Source organism: Coenobita brevimanus, chromosome 67 (genome assembly GCF_032717465.1).
Source record: "Coenobita brevimanus isolate Jiangsu-jjx chromosome 67, ASM3271746v2, whole genome shotgun sequence".
Classification (NCBI taxonomy): Eukaryota; Metazoa; Arthropoda; class Malacostraca; order Decapoda; family Coenobitidae; genus Coenobita; species Coenobita brevimanus.
In genome coordinates this window covers 7,783,094-7,800,941 of record NC_137020.1, presented here as the reverse complement: position 1 = coordinate 7,800,941, position 17,848 = coordinate 7,783,094, and positions in this window count along the sequence as shown.

The following is a 17,848-nucleotide window of genomic DNA, read 5'->3' as shown; positions in this document are numbered from 1 at the left end:
TGACTGGGAGAAGAAGAGATGACAGGAGGGAGGAAGAGATCAGTAGGGCAGAAATAGTGGAAGCAATGAAGAAGATCAAGTTGGGAAAGACCCCAGGAATTGATGGAGTGTGTGGTGAAATGCTGAGGTATGGGGGTGAGATTGTTGTGGAGTGGATATGGAAGTTGTGTAGATTGGCTTTGGAAGAGGGAAGGGTTCCAGAGGATTGGAAATCATGTATAATTGTTCCTTTATACAAAGGAAAGGGGGAGAGAGAAGTATATGGTAACCATAGGGGTATTTGCCTTCTTTGTGTGACTGGTAAAATATATGGTAGGATACTCATTGATAGGGTTAGGCATATGACAGAGGAGCTAGTTGGAGAAGAACAAGGGGGATTTAGGAAAGGAAAAGGGTGTGTAGATCAGATATTTGTTCTAAGATGTTAAGTGGAGAAGTACCTAGAGAAGTGAAAGAAAGTGTGTGCTGCCTTCATGGACTTAGAGAAAGCTTATGACAGAATAGATAGGCAAGGTATGTGGAAGGTATTAAGAATATATGGAGTGGAGTGGAAATTGTTGAGTGCTGTGAAGAGTATGTACGAAGGAGCTAGGGCTACGGTGCAAGTGGATGGTGAGCTGAGTGAGTTCTTTGATCTCAATGTGGGACTGAAAGAGGGTTGTGTGATGTCCCCATGGCTGTTTAATATATACATGGATGGGGTTGTAAAGGAAGTGCAAGGTAGGGCAGTGGATGTGGGGGTGGCTCTGATGAATGAGGGTGAGATTCGGAAGATTCCGGTGTTGCTGCTTGCTGATGATACAGTATTGCTGAGTGAAGATGAATGTGAGTTGCAAGGTTTGGTGAATGAATTTGGAACAGTGTGTAGGATGAGGAAGCTGAAAGTTAATGTAAACAAAAGTAAAGTTATGGTGTTTGAGAGGAATGAAGTCACAGAATGTACAGTAAGGTTGGATGGTGAGGATATGGAGAATGTGAGTGCATTCAAGTACTTGGGTAGTGTGATGAGTAAGGATGGAACTTTGGGGGATGAAGTGCGTGAAAGGGTAAAGCAGGGAAGGAAGGTTGTTGGTTCACTGAAAGCAGTGGAGAGGAATTGGGAGGTGAGTATGAAAGTTAAGAAGTTACTGCATGATAGTGTTGTGATCCCTACCCTGACATATGGAAGCGAGGCGTGGACCCTGCAAGAGGGGAAGAAGTCAAGAGTGAAAGCAGTAGAATTGAGTTACTTGAGAGGAGCATGTGGAGTGACATGGAGGGACAGGTTGACGAATGAAGAAGTGAAGGAACATTGCGGGGTGGATGTGGATGTGGTTGAGAAGATTAGGAGAAATACGCCGAGGTGGTTCAGATATGTGGAGAGAATGGAGAATGAAAGACTGACTAAGAGGGTGTATGTAGGTGAGGTGGAGGGAGGGAAAGGGAGGGGTAGACCGAGGATGAGGTGGAGGGATGGAGTTGAGAGGTATATGAGGGAGGGGGGGGGGTGATTTGGGGTGAGGGTAGTCAAATGGTGGGTGACAGAGCGACTTGGAGGCGTTTTGTCTGCGGCCACCCTTTGCGGGATTAGGGCGTCGGGCTATAGATAGATAGATAGACAATATGTAGGCTTAATAAGAAAAGTGTATGGTAGGATACTTATTGACAGAGTTGGAGAAAGAACAGAGGAATTAGTTGGAGAGGAACAGGGAGGCTTTAGGAAGGGAATAGGTTGTGTAGATCAGATATTCATTCATAGATCTTTAGTGGAAAAGTTTCTAGAGAAGGGGAAGAAGTTGTATGCGGCTTTCATGGATTTGGAGAAAGCGTATGACTGGGTCGATAGACAAGGATTGTGGAAAGTATTAAGAATATTTGGAGTAGATGGCAAGTTATTGAATGCTGTGAAGAGTATGTATGATGGTGCTAAGGCTGCAGTGCGTGTGGACTGTGAACTGAGTGAATTTTTCTCTTTGAAGGTTGGATTGAAACAGGGATGTGTCATGTCTCCATGGTTGTTCAATCTGTACATGGATGGGGTAATAAAAGAGATACAAGGTAGGGTAGTGGATGTTGGAGTGGCCCTGGTGAGAGAGGGTAGTCTTTGGAAACTCCCTGTGCTGTTGTTTGCAGATGATACTGTGTTTTTGAGTGAAGACGAAGGGGAGCTGCAAGGCTTGGTGGATGAGTTTGGGAGAGTGTATAAGAAACGGAATCTGAAGATGAATGTAAGGAAGAGTAAAGTGATGGTCTTTGAGAGAGGTGAAGTCAGTGAATGTACAGCGAGGTTGGATGGTGAGGAATTGGAAAATGTGAGTAGTTTCAGTACTTGGGTAGTGTGATGAGAAAGGATGGAGGTTTGGAGGGTGAAGTGCTTGATAGGGCACAGCAGGGAAGAAAGGTTGCTGGTTCCTTGAAAGCAGTGATAAGAAACAGGGAAGTGAGCATGGAAGTGAAAAAGTAACTACATGACAGTATTGTGATACCAACTCTAACATATGGAAATGAAGCTTGGACATTGTTGGAAGGACACAAGGCAAGAGTGAGAGCAGTGGAAATGAGTTATTTGAGAGGAGCCTGTGGAGTCACATGGAGAGACAGGCTGACAAATGAGGATATAAAGGAGCTTTGTGGTGTGGATGTGGATGTGATAGGAGGCGTTAGGAGGAATACACTGAGATGGTTTGGCTATGTGGAGAGGATGTAGGGTGACAAACTGACGGAGAGAGTGTATGTGAGTGAGGTGGAGGGGGGGAGAGGGAGGAGGAGGCCGAGGAGGAGATGGGGGGATGGGGTGTAGAGGTATATGAGAGAGGGGGGTGTGAGATGGGAGAAGGGCAGTGAAATGGCGGGGGACAGGGCGACGTGGAGGCGATTTGTTTTGGCCACCCCGAACGGGATTGAGGAGTCTGGAAGTAAATAGATAGAAGAAGCTCTTGATTCCGCTTTCATTAGAAAAGTTTTTTTTTTTTTAGTATTTTTTATTATGAGCTACATTCTGTTTTCTGTAACTCCTAAGGCTTTTTCTAGGTGTTTTAATAATGAAAAATATCATTACCGATCTAATGTTCCACAAGTATTCATAATCGGCTTTTATTTTTTCATATTACCGTATATACCTTCTTCAAACTGAATTGCATATCAGTGAAACTAATGCAATAATGACACACAGTTCTACCTAACAGTCTCCCTACACACATGGGCGAACGACCATATTCTGTGTTTTTCAAAGCGCATGCAACGAATTAAACAAGAAATAAGATCTCACAGTTCTTAACGTGTGATGAGAACATGTACTGTAACTGCTGGTTCATGTGGAGGGAAAGACAGTTCAGGAAATGTACAGATAGCAAAGCGATCCCTAGCAAACCTAAAGTTTGACAAGATATATACTTGTGTTGTTAACTGTAAGATTCAGTGGCAGGGGGAGGGAGGACTTGAGGACAAACACCAACTAGCCAGATATACCTTGGCGGAGATGGGGAAAGTGAAAGATGTGAATATCAAACAGTGACAAACAGGAGTTGTTGAAAAGAAGACATACAAAGGCTTGATGGAAATTCAGTATAATAGTAGTGGATGCTATATTGCACATAGATTGAATGTCTCGTTTCCGAAACTGTTATTTACTGGCTGAGGGACAATCTGGTTCCTGGAGATGCTCACGCATTTAAAAGATAATACAAGAGTTCTCGGTGACCGCATACCTCGATCAAGGCAGCATGATCCCTTCCTCATCTTTTTAATGAAGCTGACCGGGCGTTTGGCCATTATTGTCAAAAATTTTAATACTTATTCCTCTAGTGGTTCTCAACCATTACTCTAGATTTAGTGCCATTTCATTCATAATATGACTAACAAGCAGACAGACAACGTAACAGACAGATAAATTAAGTAAAAAACAAGACCTCCTGGGGGGGAGAGAGAACTTTTGTTGCGACGTTCAGTCAGGACTCTGAAAGGCTGAATAACGTGTGAATGACCGTGTAGTCCTTTTCACTGGGCATGCTGCTGGATAGTGCGTCCATTACTTTCAAGCTTTTTTTCTCCATAATTATTTATCCACATACTTTTGCTGCTCGATCCTTCTCCACCTTATCTTTTAGGCAAGAATCAGGCAAATATCATAATTGGTTTGTTGCAGGTTAATGCTTTTCGATTCTTCGCTTTCGGTTGATGTGTGTGTGTGTGTGTGTGTGTGTGTGTGTGTGTGTGTGTGTGTGTGTAATTTTGGAAGAAAATCTCATTACTTACTAGTTCGGCTGCATATTCCTGGCAGTGCCCCGAAAACAAAGTATCCAGTTACTGTACTTATCAGTAAGCTGGTCGACTTATTTGTCTACCTTTCGTGTTATCCTTCTACTTGTCTATCTTTCAGTCTGTCTGTCATCTATCTTACTCCTGATGCCACTTCGTGTAAGAGGTGGCATCGCCTAATGGACGTTACTCCATTTCCTTCGTAACTCAGTAGAGACTCCCCTGTCTGTGACATACAACCCTGTCATGTATACTGCTATCCTTATCATTCCACGTTATTCCCAGGCTTCTCCCAACCAACTCATTCTCACAATCTTCTCACCACTCACTCTCTCCTAGCCAGATTTTCAGTCTCCACTCTCTGCATGACCGACCCACTTCAGACTGTTTCTCTTCTCAATTCCCTGCGCTGTCTCCACCTCAACAGCAGATTCATCACATTTTTCATAATATATTTGACGTATTCAGCTTCCATACTTCGATAATAGGACGATACATTCACATCATTTTGTCTATTTGCAGACATCTGCATTCTCTGAGAAACTTTTCGAACTGCAGTTTTCAGATGCAGCTTTCATTAACTCCTCCGCTTGTAGTTTGCTCTCCTAAGTAGAATCAGGTTGTTGGTATAAGCAAGAATAATCAACAAATGGTGCCCATGGGTTCAAGTGATTAATGTTTTGGGAGGATACTAATTCACACAATGTTGTTGTGTATATCAGAGAATATTACCCAATTCACTACCATGATGTCCTGTATATTTTATTTTGCTATCTCCTGACGATTGTATTTCGCTGAAGAGAGACTTACCAAATTGGTATGGTTACAAATAATCTTCAGTAACTCCTTTAGTAAACAAGATCTTTCCGAATCTGAATAAAATTATCTGCAAAGAGAATGGATAAAATAGGAAAATGTGTCATTGGTCAATGGGACAGGGGGAAATGTGTAAGGCGGAAGAAAGGCAGGAGATATTACAAAATCATATATTCAAAACCAGTTCTACTGAGTTCACTTCAACTTCGCCCAAAACTCCCGTTTCTCTCTCTTTGTTTCTGAACGAGATATCGTGGTAACCTTGAGAATATATTATGCAAATGATGTAGAACTACTACTGCCTCTTCTGATAATAGGCTAAGGGATATTAGCTACAAAGGAATGAAAATTTCTAACAGCTTAAGGTGGACGAAATATTGTAACCATCTGCCTGCTCAAATTCTTTCCTGTTAATTCACATAATTATTGCCCTTTAACAAGCTTACCTCTTGGCCTTCTCTACAGGGAGCTCTTCGGTATAAGACGTTTCCTTAAAGATGGCAAGAATCGCCTGGTGGTTGGAATCATAAAATATAAGACATTCTCAGGCATAATGTGTTAACACGGAGGTTGGTGCGGCCCAAGTGAGATAATGAGTTCCTTAGTTTAATCACACACATAATTACGTCCTCTTTCACCCAAACCTTCATTTTCTTGTCACCCTAAAAATATGAAATCATCTTAAAACCTAATAGGCGGTACACTTCGTCCATGCTTTAAATGTCTTATATAGCCAGTCCTGTTGAAGGAATTTATCACTTGTTGTACAATAATGTTTTTGCATTTAATTTTACTACCACTATACGTTTCTCTTGTAGTTAAATTATAATTGTACTAAAATTGACAAAAATAATCACAATATAATCACACTCAGAAATTTTAGTTCTTACTCATTGGTTTGACCATGGAATTATGTATCACCGTAAAACTTTCACCACATAATGCACTTTATGCCTCCAGCATTACTAGAAAAAGAATTTTACTACTTCACACACACACACACACACACACACACACACACACACACACACACACACACATTCTATAGATAGACAGATAGATAGATAGATACCTGTATACGGTAGTGAAGGGATTCATGGAACTCTACTGTAACAACACTAGTTCTGAGAATCTCAACACACCTGACAATATTACTTTCACTCTATGTATTTCTCTCTCTACAGGCATTTTATTCAGCTTTTTTTTTTTTTTTTCGAAACAGAATGTTTGAGCTTGATTTTAAGTCTTAGAATGCGGTGGTGCATCTAAGAAGGCCTGTGAAGGTGGCTGTGACAGTCTTCCATTAGAATGTGGGATATATTTTAAAAATATATTTCGCACTTGATTGTTCCACCTACGTCTTGCTCATGCTTAATGAGTGGGTCACGAGGGTCCTTAAAGCCCTTGGTGGTGTTGCACCACTACGTTACTTACTGGCCGCTATGGAATGAGGATATTGCCATGTTTCTTCCAATAACCCACCTAACCCCAAAACCCAACCAGACAGGAAGAGCGACTTGCCACCTAAGTAGCGCCACCTGCCACCCAGTTTTACAGCTGAAAGTGACTTAGAGGGAAAGAGGTGGAACTGAGGGGAAAAAAATTAAGCTGGAGCTCATGCAACTAATATGTGTGCCAAGTGCAAGGTTAGCCTTTGTTTGGAAGAATGCTTCCATACTTACACCACCTCCAAACGCTTCTAAGTGTCAGAGAAGATTGTAATTATTTGTTAATATCCTGGGTTAGTAATTACGAAAATATAAAATATGTATAATAGTGAACATGGAGACAATAGGGAATATAATTACAGTGCACTACACACTAATAAAAGTGAAAGTGACATTCGTTACGAAGTGTATTCTAGATTTTTGTAGTTCTTAAGACCAAAGATATGGGACTTACGGGGACAGATAATAATACTCTATGTGAATAAGTATTAATGAGTAGCAAAAAAATACAGAAATGGGTGACCATACCTGATGATAAGTACAACCTTCTCTCCTTTATGTGGCTATCTATATGTCTATCTATATACCTAGGCTGCTTCCCCCAAAGAGACTAGGTATATAGATAGATAGATAGCTGCATATAGGAGAAAAACTTGCACTAATCATCGGATATATTCCCCCATTTCTGTATTTTTCTGCTGCTCATCAGTGCTTACTAACATAGAGTATTATTTTCTGTTCGCTGAATTATATGATGAGATTCTGCGAAAAAAATAAAACGAAAACGTGAAGAAGAAAGCATCGACTACTTATGTATGCCAAAAGCAAGGCCGGGCTTTACATGGGAGGGTGATCCCGTTAACGTCTTCAGATTGAAAACATTGCATATATGCGTAAATATCCTGGTTTAGTATGTGTGATAATAAATGATTAGCGTAATACTGAATAAAGGAAAAATGGTGAGTGAATCGGCAGTGCACTACACAGAAAGGGAAAGTGACACTAGGTACGAAGTTTTTCTGGACTGTTATAATATGTAAGATTAAAGATAAGTACGTACTGATGCAGATAATGATCCTGTAAGTTGTATAAATAGCAATTAGTTGTACATAAATAAGTAAATATTTGACGGTTTTTGGTAAAGTGAAATATTTTTTACCCGAACATGGTGTCGGATAAACAGTGGCGAAACTTAAGCTAAACCGGGAACACCAGAGAGGAGGTTGATTCAAAGGCAGCCATCTTGTTAAATCCCGCATTTTTTCATGTCATTCAAACAAGTACATAAATCAGTCATTGAAAAATAAGTACTGGTATTATTACAACTTTAAATTCACTTGCAGATGACTCAACACAATCAAATAAATTTATACCAATACTTAACTTACTAAAAAATCTCAAGCAAAAGACAAGAAATGAATAATCTCAAACATTAGGATAATACCTATAATAGAAATGGATATTTGGTAAGTAACAGAAAACTAGTGATGACTAGACAGTGACTAAGAAAAAAAGGACAGAATACTATATTATTTTTAACATACTCCCCACCATAGGAGCACTTTAGCTCCTATCCAAAGTTGAGCAAATTAGAAAACTACAGTATTTTATGTTAAAGAAAATGAACTATTCTTCAGTTCCACAAATTACAAAACTACAAAATTATCCTCTTTCTTAAAGCTATAGTTTATAAATCACAAATCCAGTACTGTACGAGGCTTTATCATACGCCCTCTTCTAGATACCTTCACCTGTTCATGACTTTCAGTTTCATCATCATCATCAGCCACTTCAACATTGTTTTCATCCCTGTTTTGGGCAAAGTTTTTTTTGAGTAGCTGGTGAATTTAAATCATCATCACAATTTATGTCATAAAAAATCTCTAAGTCATGTAACTTCTGAACAGGTCTACACAATATACCCTTGGCAGTTTGTACCTTTACACATCTTACTACACCATTCCTGCCAGGAAATAAATCAGTAATTATGCCCAGAGGCCAATTCATTCTAGGGACATTATTTTCCCTAATTAAAACCACAGAACCCCTCTTCAGGTTACAATTAGCCTTAAATCCCTTCACAGTAGGAGGCAAATTCTTTAGGTAATCATCACTCCACATTTTCCAGAATTGGTCGAGTTGTCTCTTACGAACAATTTCTCTTTCACTTAAATTTTTGTTACTTATATCCAAAGGTTTATCAGGAACATGAGGCTGAAATCCCGCAACTCGACCAATCAGAAAATGTGAGGGTGTCAAGGGGTAAGCAACATTGGTTCTTCATTGACATATGTAAGAGGTCTAGAATTGACACAAGCTTCTACTTCAACCAAAGTTGTCTCAAGTTCACATTTAGTCAAGCATTTAGTGCCAAGAGATTTCTTAAGAGCTGATTTAACAGACCTCACAAGCCGTTCCCACCAACCTCCCCACCATGGGGACCTGGGAGTGATGAATTTCCATTCAGGGCTTAATAGACTAAAATACTGCTGAAGCTAACTTGCTACACTTATAAAGGTTTTGGCATTGTCAGAGTAAATCACTGAAGGGAGACCTCGCCTTGCGGAGAATCTCCTTATGGCCAACAAACAATCAGGTACTGAAAGTGAGTCTGTCAATTCTAAGTGGATAGATCTTGTGACAGCACAGGTAAATAATAAAATATACAATTTATCTGAAGGACTATCAACTGCAAATAATGGGCCAGCAAAATCTAATCCAGTTATAGCAAAAGGGAATGTAGATTTAACTCTCAATTCTGGCAAAGGGGGTGCTGGTTGGTTACAAGGCCTTGAGTCAAATCTTTTGCAAGCTACATACTCTTTGCAAACTCTTTTAGCAAGTCTTCTTAATCCAATTATCCAGTAAGAATTTCTAACAGTTAACATAAGCGTGTGGACACCAGCATGCTTCAAAAATTTATGTTGAAACAGAATTATGAGTTTGGCCACATGACAATTTGGTATAATTATTGGGTGTTTGCTGTCATAACTCAGGTCAGAATTCTGTAATCTACCTTTAATTCTGAGCAATCCATCAAAATCTAAAAATGGATCAAGGTTCCTCAGTGAAGAATTTCTAGGGAGTGGTTTACCTAGTGACAAAGCATTTCTTTCTTTCTCATAAAATTCTTTCTGAACACAGATGAAAACTTTGTCCTTTGCTTTACTCAATTCATTATAATTGAGAGGACCTGAAAATTTAGTACTACTGGGTTTAGAATTGTTAATGAATCTCAAAACCCATGCAGTAATATTCATGATCTTCGTAAAATCACTCCATTTATTAAAATCAAAGGCAGCTGTGGCTTCCTCAACAACAGTCATAACCAGGCCTTCTCCCCAGAATTCTTCACAGGGAAAATCAACATCATTTGTCTCATACTCATCAATAATCTCAGTAAACAAGTTCATTGAGGAATCAGATAACCATTTTGGACCTTGAAGCCACAAGTCATTTGAAATTAGTTCATCACCAGTCACACCTCGAGTAAGCAAATCAGCAGGATTATCTGCACCAGGGCAATGGAACCAGTTGCTTGGAGATGTTAAAGTCTGGATTTCTGTTACTCTATTGGCAACAAACAATTTCCACTTAGCAGGATTCCTCTTAATCCAAGACAAAGCAATCTTAGAGTCTGTCCAACAAATTAGCTTAACATCATCACTCAGATGTAGGGCAGATTTCACAAAGTTAATGAGACGAGCACTTAACAGAGCTCCAAGTAATTCCAACCGTGGCAAGGTAACCCGCTTGATAGGAGCAACTTTTCCTCTAGACATAACAAAGGAAACATTAAATTGATTATCTGATTTAGGAATCCGCAAGTAAATACAAGAGCCATATCATTTCTCAGAGGAATCACTAAAAGCATGAACTTCCAAGCCAGTTACTGAATTCAAAGATAGGCCTGGAAAATAGCATCTGTCAGTCTCAAAATTCTTAATTAACTGAATACTATTAATCCAGCACTTAAACTTGCAACTCATGAGGCAAAATTTCATCCCAGCCAAGTCCTAGACGCCAAATCTCTCGCAACAAATTTTTAGCATACATAGTGAAAGGACTAATTAAGCCGAGAGGATCAAACAGTCTAGCAATGAAACTTAATACATTTCTTTTAGTGAAATTTAAATCAAACTTATTATCCAAGTTGAGACCCTTAAAGGAAAACACATCTACTGAGGGATTCCAGTACATTCCTAACAATTTTGTTACACCAACCTCATGTTCAAACTGTTCATGCTGATTAATCAAAAAATCATTGTTAGTGTGCCATTTGGATAAAGTCATGCCTGCATCGGACAATATACTTTTAGCTTCACTAAACATTTTGCAGGCTTCTTCTACAGTATCTGCTCCTGAGAGCCAATCATCAACATATAAATTTTCCTTAAGTTCTTGTACTGTGACAGAATTATGGTAAGAGTCTAAATGGTGTTTGATAGTGGCATTCAATAAAAATGGATTACTAGTGTTACCAAAGGGCACCCTCACAAATCTCATCACACGAACTGTATCACCACATTGCCACAAAAAACGGTGAACATCTTGATCAGGGCGTTGTACTTTTATCTGCAAAAAGGCCTTAGTAATGTCTGCTGTCAAGGCAATATTCCATCTTCTGAATGTTATTAAAATTTCTACAAGATCAGGAATTAATGAGGGACCAGATTCCAAACAATCATTCAGTGAAACACCATTAGGGTCCTGCTGCAGAAGGATCAAAAACAGGCCTTACTTTAGAGGAAACACTGTCTCTAATTACTGGTTTATGTGGCATATAGTAAGTGGGATAAGGACTTCCTAACTCAGAGAAAGGAACCTCAACAATAATGTTATCCTGCTCATAACTCTTAAATACCTTGTCATATTCTTCTTTCAGATCAGGGTTTTTGTCAAATTTATAATTCAGTACAGACAATCTCTTTCTAGCATGTTTCTCATTATTTAGTAGACTTAATTTTACCTCATCATTTATCCAAGGCAAAGCAACCTCATACCTGTCAACATACTTAATTGTGTCCTCAAATTTATCCAAAACAGGGTCTTTAGGTGGTTTATCTTTCTCAGTATAAATACCCACACTTTCAAGACTCCAAAACTTATGCAAATCTGACTCATTGACATTTTTGGTTGCATTGATACATAGCATTTGATGAGATGCACTCTCCACATGGCTGCTCAAACATGAACCAGACAAAATCCAACCAAATACTAATTCATGGGCCACTAAGTCATCAAATCTGACAACATTATCAGCCGAAACGAATTTCCAATAATTATCAACACCAACCAACAAATCTAAAGTGAGGTCACGGTCACGTCCATAGTCCTCGGCCAACTGTAGCTGTGAAAGAGACTGCATAACATCATCAGGCAGCCTCTGACGTCGCAAAGGAGGACAAATAGACATAACTTCAACTGCAAGTACAGAATGGTTATTACCCTCATTGTCAACTAAATTCAAGTCATACACATTCCTTTCTTTACTGTCTTGTGATTTCTGATTACCAAAAGCAGAGTAGGAGGTGTATTTTGAAGTGATCCATTTAGGTTTAACCCTTCTGACAAAATTATGACTCACATAGGTGGTATCTGCTCCTAAATCAAACATAACAGTGGCCAAAACAGACTTACCACTACTTGAACAAACTTTGACTTTGGCTGTTTGCAAAACAGTAGACTTTTTCATTCTTCGACCATGAGAAATACGAACATGTTCTACAATACTGACTGAATCATTAGATTGACCTTCTGACTTTTGACTAGAATTTTGTTTATGTGAAGATTTATTGTGAGTCTCAGAATTAGTTTTACCATTGTTGCAAAAGAGAACATTATGGGACCCATTACATTGAGTGCACTTAACTTTACCTTTACAACCTTTAGAAACATGGCCCCTGGAAAGACACTTAAAACACAAATCAGCTTGTCTAACCTTCCCCTCTCGACCATGTCTGTCCAACCTCAAGATGTGCCAGCACTTCTCAGACTTGTGTAGCTTCTGGCAGAACACACACTGCGGTGAACCTTCCTCGGATGTGGTCTGCAGAGCTGAAGCAGAACCAATCTTCCTCCTTTCGGTATCTTCTCGCCGAGGGTTGCCTTTCTCCACGGACAGTTCCTTGAAAGTTTCAGACCTCTCACGACGCTGGATCTCCTGCAGAAACTTGAGGAGCCACTCCAGGTCGCCTTCATGTCCGGAACTTTCCCTCGACCATTCCAAACGTATTTCTTGTGGAAGACGAGACAGGATAACTGGAGTCAACACCACATCGTATTGGTTACCGTTGATACCGAGGGCTTCCAAACTTCTCACATGCCTCAGTAGCTGATCTTGAAGCTTCCACAACGAATCGACGTAACTGGTTCCCTTCACTCTGGGTGTTAAAGAGGCATTTAGTAAACCCTGGACATGGGCAAATATTATCCTCTCTGGACGGCCAAATCTTTCTTTGAGGAGATTACAGGCCACAATGTAGTTTGCAGTGGTAAGTGCTATCCCCTGGATGACTGATAGAGCTTCTCCTTGAAGTAATGATTGCAGATAGCTGAATTTGCTGATAACTGGCAGCTCACTCTGTTCCACTAAAGCCTCAAATCTGTCCCAAAACGACTGCCAATCAGTCAGTTCACCAGAAAATTTAGGGAGCTCTAGTCTGGGTAATTTAACTTCTGACTTATCTTTACTAGATGTAGATACTGTGCTATTATCATTTGTTGCATCCTTGAGTCTTTTGGCAGCCTCAGCTCTAACCTTTCTTGCTGCCCTTCTAACTTTATCTGCTTTCTCTATGTCTTCCTCTAACTCAGCAGGGTCTTCTAATTCTAACTCCACTGCTGCCTGAAGATCATCTAAATTTGCTAGCCGCATATCAAAATCACTAACGGCTGCTTCTAATAACTCTTGAGTGGTAGACTCGTCATCTAATAACTCTCTTAACTCAGTAATGCTTCGAGTCAACCAAACTTTGGCAGCCGTCCTCCTCTTTACCAAGTTTTCCAACGATTTCGCCATTCTTCTCGCAACTAATCCGGGCTAAATACCTTCCAGCAGACGTCATCTAAAGGCTCCTGGGTCTGGGCACCAGTAATGTCGGATAAACAGTGGCGAAACTTAAGCTAAACCGGGAACACCAGATAGGAGGTTGATTCAAAGGCAGCCATCTTGTTAAATCCCGCATTTTTTCATGTCATTCAAACAAGTACATAAATCAGTCATTGGAAAATAAGTACTGGTATTATTACACCTTTAAACTCACTTGCAGATGACTCAACACAATCAAATAAATTTATACCAATACTTAACTTACTCAAAAATCTCAAGCAAAAGACAAGAAATGAATAATCTCAAACATTAGGATAATACCTATAATAGAAATGGATATTTGGTAAGTAACAGAAAACTAGTGATGACTAGACAGTGACTAAGAAAAAAAGGACAGAATACTATATTATTTTTAACACATGGCAACCCTGCTTAATTCTGTTACCTCACTATCTTGTTAGTGACTTTGTAGTGGTAGGCGAAAACAATAAGAAAAAGTGATATATTTAGTGACAATATAAAAATTATAAGGAAAACACTGTGTTGTCACCTCAGATACTATTATTTTCACGTAAGATATTTAGTGCTAATTGTAGCAATTGAGATTTTGCTCTTGTAGGTTGCGTTCGTACCACAGTACAGTGCAACATGTGTCCATATAATTGAACATCTGTGAAGAAATTGCGTTTTAGTGTTATAAAACATACACGTCACCCTCCAACTCTCTTTCTGTACGTAGCATGACAGCAACTTGCAATGATACTTCGCGCCTGCCTCTTTAACCCGCACTTACCGACTACCCGTTCAACTCGATCTTCTTCTAGTTCTCGGCAACCTATACATCTCCATTTTTCTTTTCAAACTTTACTGGAGCAATCCAAGATATATGTGACAAAATTTTAATCATGTTTGGTTAAGTATAACTTGGTAAAACACGTAATGAATATTTTCCCATATTCGCCGCATCAGCGACGTGGGTTTGGCAACACACCACTGCAGCCGAAGGGATAAGTAGCATAAACAGTACGATTATAAAGGCATCATGAAAGTGAAGGGGATAAATGAAAAAAATAGTCAAATGTTGATAGGAAAAAAGTAAAAGTTATCAGACAGAATGGCTGAACTAAAAAAAGGCAAATACATTAGGAGCTGTTTTGTTGGCTCTTTGAGGTAGATAATTATCTGACTATCCATCTATTGCCAGACGCCTTAATCACGTAAGGGGTGGCAACAATCAAATCGCCTCCATGTCTCCCTGTCCCCCAACATTTCACTTCCTTGCTCCCAGATCACACACCCCTCTCTCATATACCTCTCCACACCATCCGCCCATCTCAGCCCCGGCCTCCCCTTCCCTCTACCTCCCACTGCTTCACTCACATACACTCTTCTCGTTAGTCTCACGCTGTCCATCCTCTTCACGTTGGCCAAACTATCTCAGTGCATTTCTCCTAAAGCTTCAAACACATCCCCACCCCACACCAGAACGCTCCTTCACTTCCTCATTTGTCAGTCTCTCTCTCCATGTAATTTCATATCGTCACCCTCATAAAGAAACTGGCTAAGTCATTTTTTGTACTTTTCGGGAAGTCGAGAAAAACCGGTCCCATTTTCTTAACTTTCAGCGACCTAGGCGGAAACTTGACGCGCATTTTAGGCGCACTCATACCCTAGACCTGGCAAAGGCAGCTATACCAATAGGTTCGCCACGTGATGAAGAATTGATTTAGGCAAAAATCCAGAAATCGCCGAAAAATGACAGGCAGTTTCTTTATGAGGGTGACGATATGCTCCTTTCATATAACTCATATTCACTACTCTCACTCTTGATTTGTGTCCTTCAAACAAGGTCAAATTTTCACTTCCATACGCTTAAGTTGGTATCACAATAATATCATACAGCGACTTTCTTACTTCCATCCCACATCCCTATTCCTTACAACTGTGTTCAAAGAACCAGCAACCATTCTTCCTTGTTGTACCCTTTCAAGCACTTCACCCTCCAAACTTCCAACCTAACTCATCACACTACTCAAATACTTAACTAGCCCCATCCCGACCACTTTTCCACCACTGACTCCCCCCAATCCCGACCATTATTGTAAAAAAAAATTTTGGCTCAAACCTCCGCTTTTAGTGAGAAACGTCGAAAAATCATAGAGAAATCGCTCACCTGAGGTTTAAAATACTCGATACAGGTAGCAGTACCTCCTCACCTTACACTGTTTTCTATCAGGCTTGCTCCAAAGAAAACGAGTTCTGTGGGAGGGTAACCATTCCACACCACTGATAAACGGTATTTATTTATTTATTTGGTACGAATTTATATATAGTACGAGAGAATTTTGGTTTTCACACAGTAATATAGGCAATATAAGCATTGGTTCACTCATGAAACACATCAACATGCCTGAACTTTTTTGGCGACATTTCCTGATCATCATTTCTGACTGTTTCTTCCTCTAATGCTATGTAAAGTTTGTCCTCCCCATTGTCATCGATTGGGGAATCACTCTGGCCCTGAATTTCGTACCGTGGCATGACATGGCTTTCCTGGCCAGGTCACTGGTAACAGGTGAATTGCTGAGACAATGGTGTGCAGGGGGAGGGGGAAAGGTCATGCTGGGTAAGGCATTGTCCCTGCCTGGCATCTTGTAGAAGAAGGTGTCCCGTGTATATGTACCAAAAGTCACTTGCAAAAATTGAAAATTGTGCAAATTAGGGACCTTGCAATTTATTCGTGTTTATGTACGTCAATGGGATTGGCAGTGACAAAATGTGTGGACGTTAATTCATGTCGATGTGACGCCGTGGGTTAAATACACTAACACTTTCCATTTCCTCACCATCCAACCTCACTGTACATTCAGTGACTTCTTTTCTCTCGAAGACCAAAACTTTACTCTTCCCTATATTCACCTTTAGATTCCGTTTCTTACACAATCTCCCAAACTCATTCACCAAGCCTTGCAGTTCCCCTTCATCTTCACTTAACAATACAGTATCATCTGCAAATAGAAGTACAGGAAGTTTACAAACGCTGCACTCTCATTAGGGTCACTCCAACATCCACTGCCTTACATTGTATCTCTTTTATAACCCCATCCATATAGCCTACAGATTGTACAACTATGAGGAAATGACACATACCTGTCTCAATCGAATATTCAGAGAGAAAAGTTCACTCAGTTCACAGTCCACAGGCACTGCAGCCTTAGCAATCTCATAATTCTTCACTACATTCAACAGCTTCCCATAAACCCCATATATACTTACTATTTCCTCATTCCTTTTCTCTCCACCATGTCATATGCTTTCTCCAGATCCATGAAAACCGCATAATACTTCTTTCCCTTCTCTAGAAACTTCTCCACTAAAGACCACAAAATGAATATCTGATCTACACAATCTCTTCCCTACCAAAAACCTCCCTGTTCCTCCCCAACTAATTCCACTGTTATTTCTCAGTCTCTGTCAATAGGTATCTTGCCATATAATTTTCCTGATACACTCAGAAGACAAATGCCGCTATGATTACAACACAATTCCTTTTCCCTTTTTTCCTTAGTAAAGAGGAATAATTATACCCGACCTTCAATCCTCGGGGACTCTAGCTTCCCCCCAGGCAAATCTGCAGGTCTTCCGTACTCATTCTGCTACTATCTCAACCCCCATACTTCAGCATTTCACCACAAACTTCATTAATTCCTGCAGCGTTCCCCATTTTGACTTTCTTCATTGCATCCACTACTTCCATCCTACTGATTTTTTCCTCCCTCCTCACCTCCCTCCTCCTCACAGCCATTACCCAGCCACTTATACTCGCGTAACTTTTATTCTCGATATTTAACAGTTCCTTATTTTTTTTTTCTCCATCTGCTCACTTTTTGTCCCTTCTCCACTGGCAGTCTACCATTTTTATCTTTCACTCTCCGATTAACTTTTTATCACCCTGTCCAACTCTTTTTATTTCTTTCCAGAACATTTTCTTATATCACCTCCAGTTTACACTCAAATTCCTTCTAAATTCCTCATCCACTCTCTTCTTACTCTCTCTTATTAATAATTTCACCTCTCTCTTCCTCTATACTGTACATAATTATAACGCTCTCTTCCGTCACACAACTTCCTCCATGCCCCTGCTTTCCATCCACACACTATATGCTTTCCTTTTTTGTGACACAACTTGTTTCACTTCTCCATTCCACCACGCCGTTCCTTTGCACCTCATTTCGTCTTCTCTTCACTCAACACACCACAGCACATGCTGCACAGATTTTTTCTATGACTATCTTTC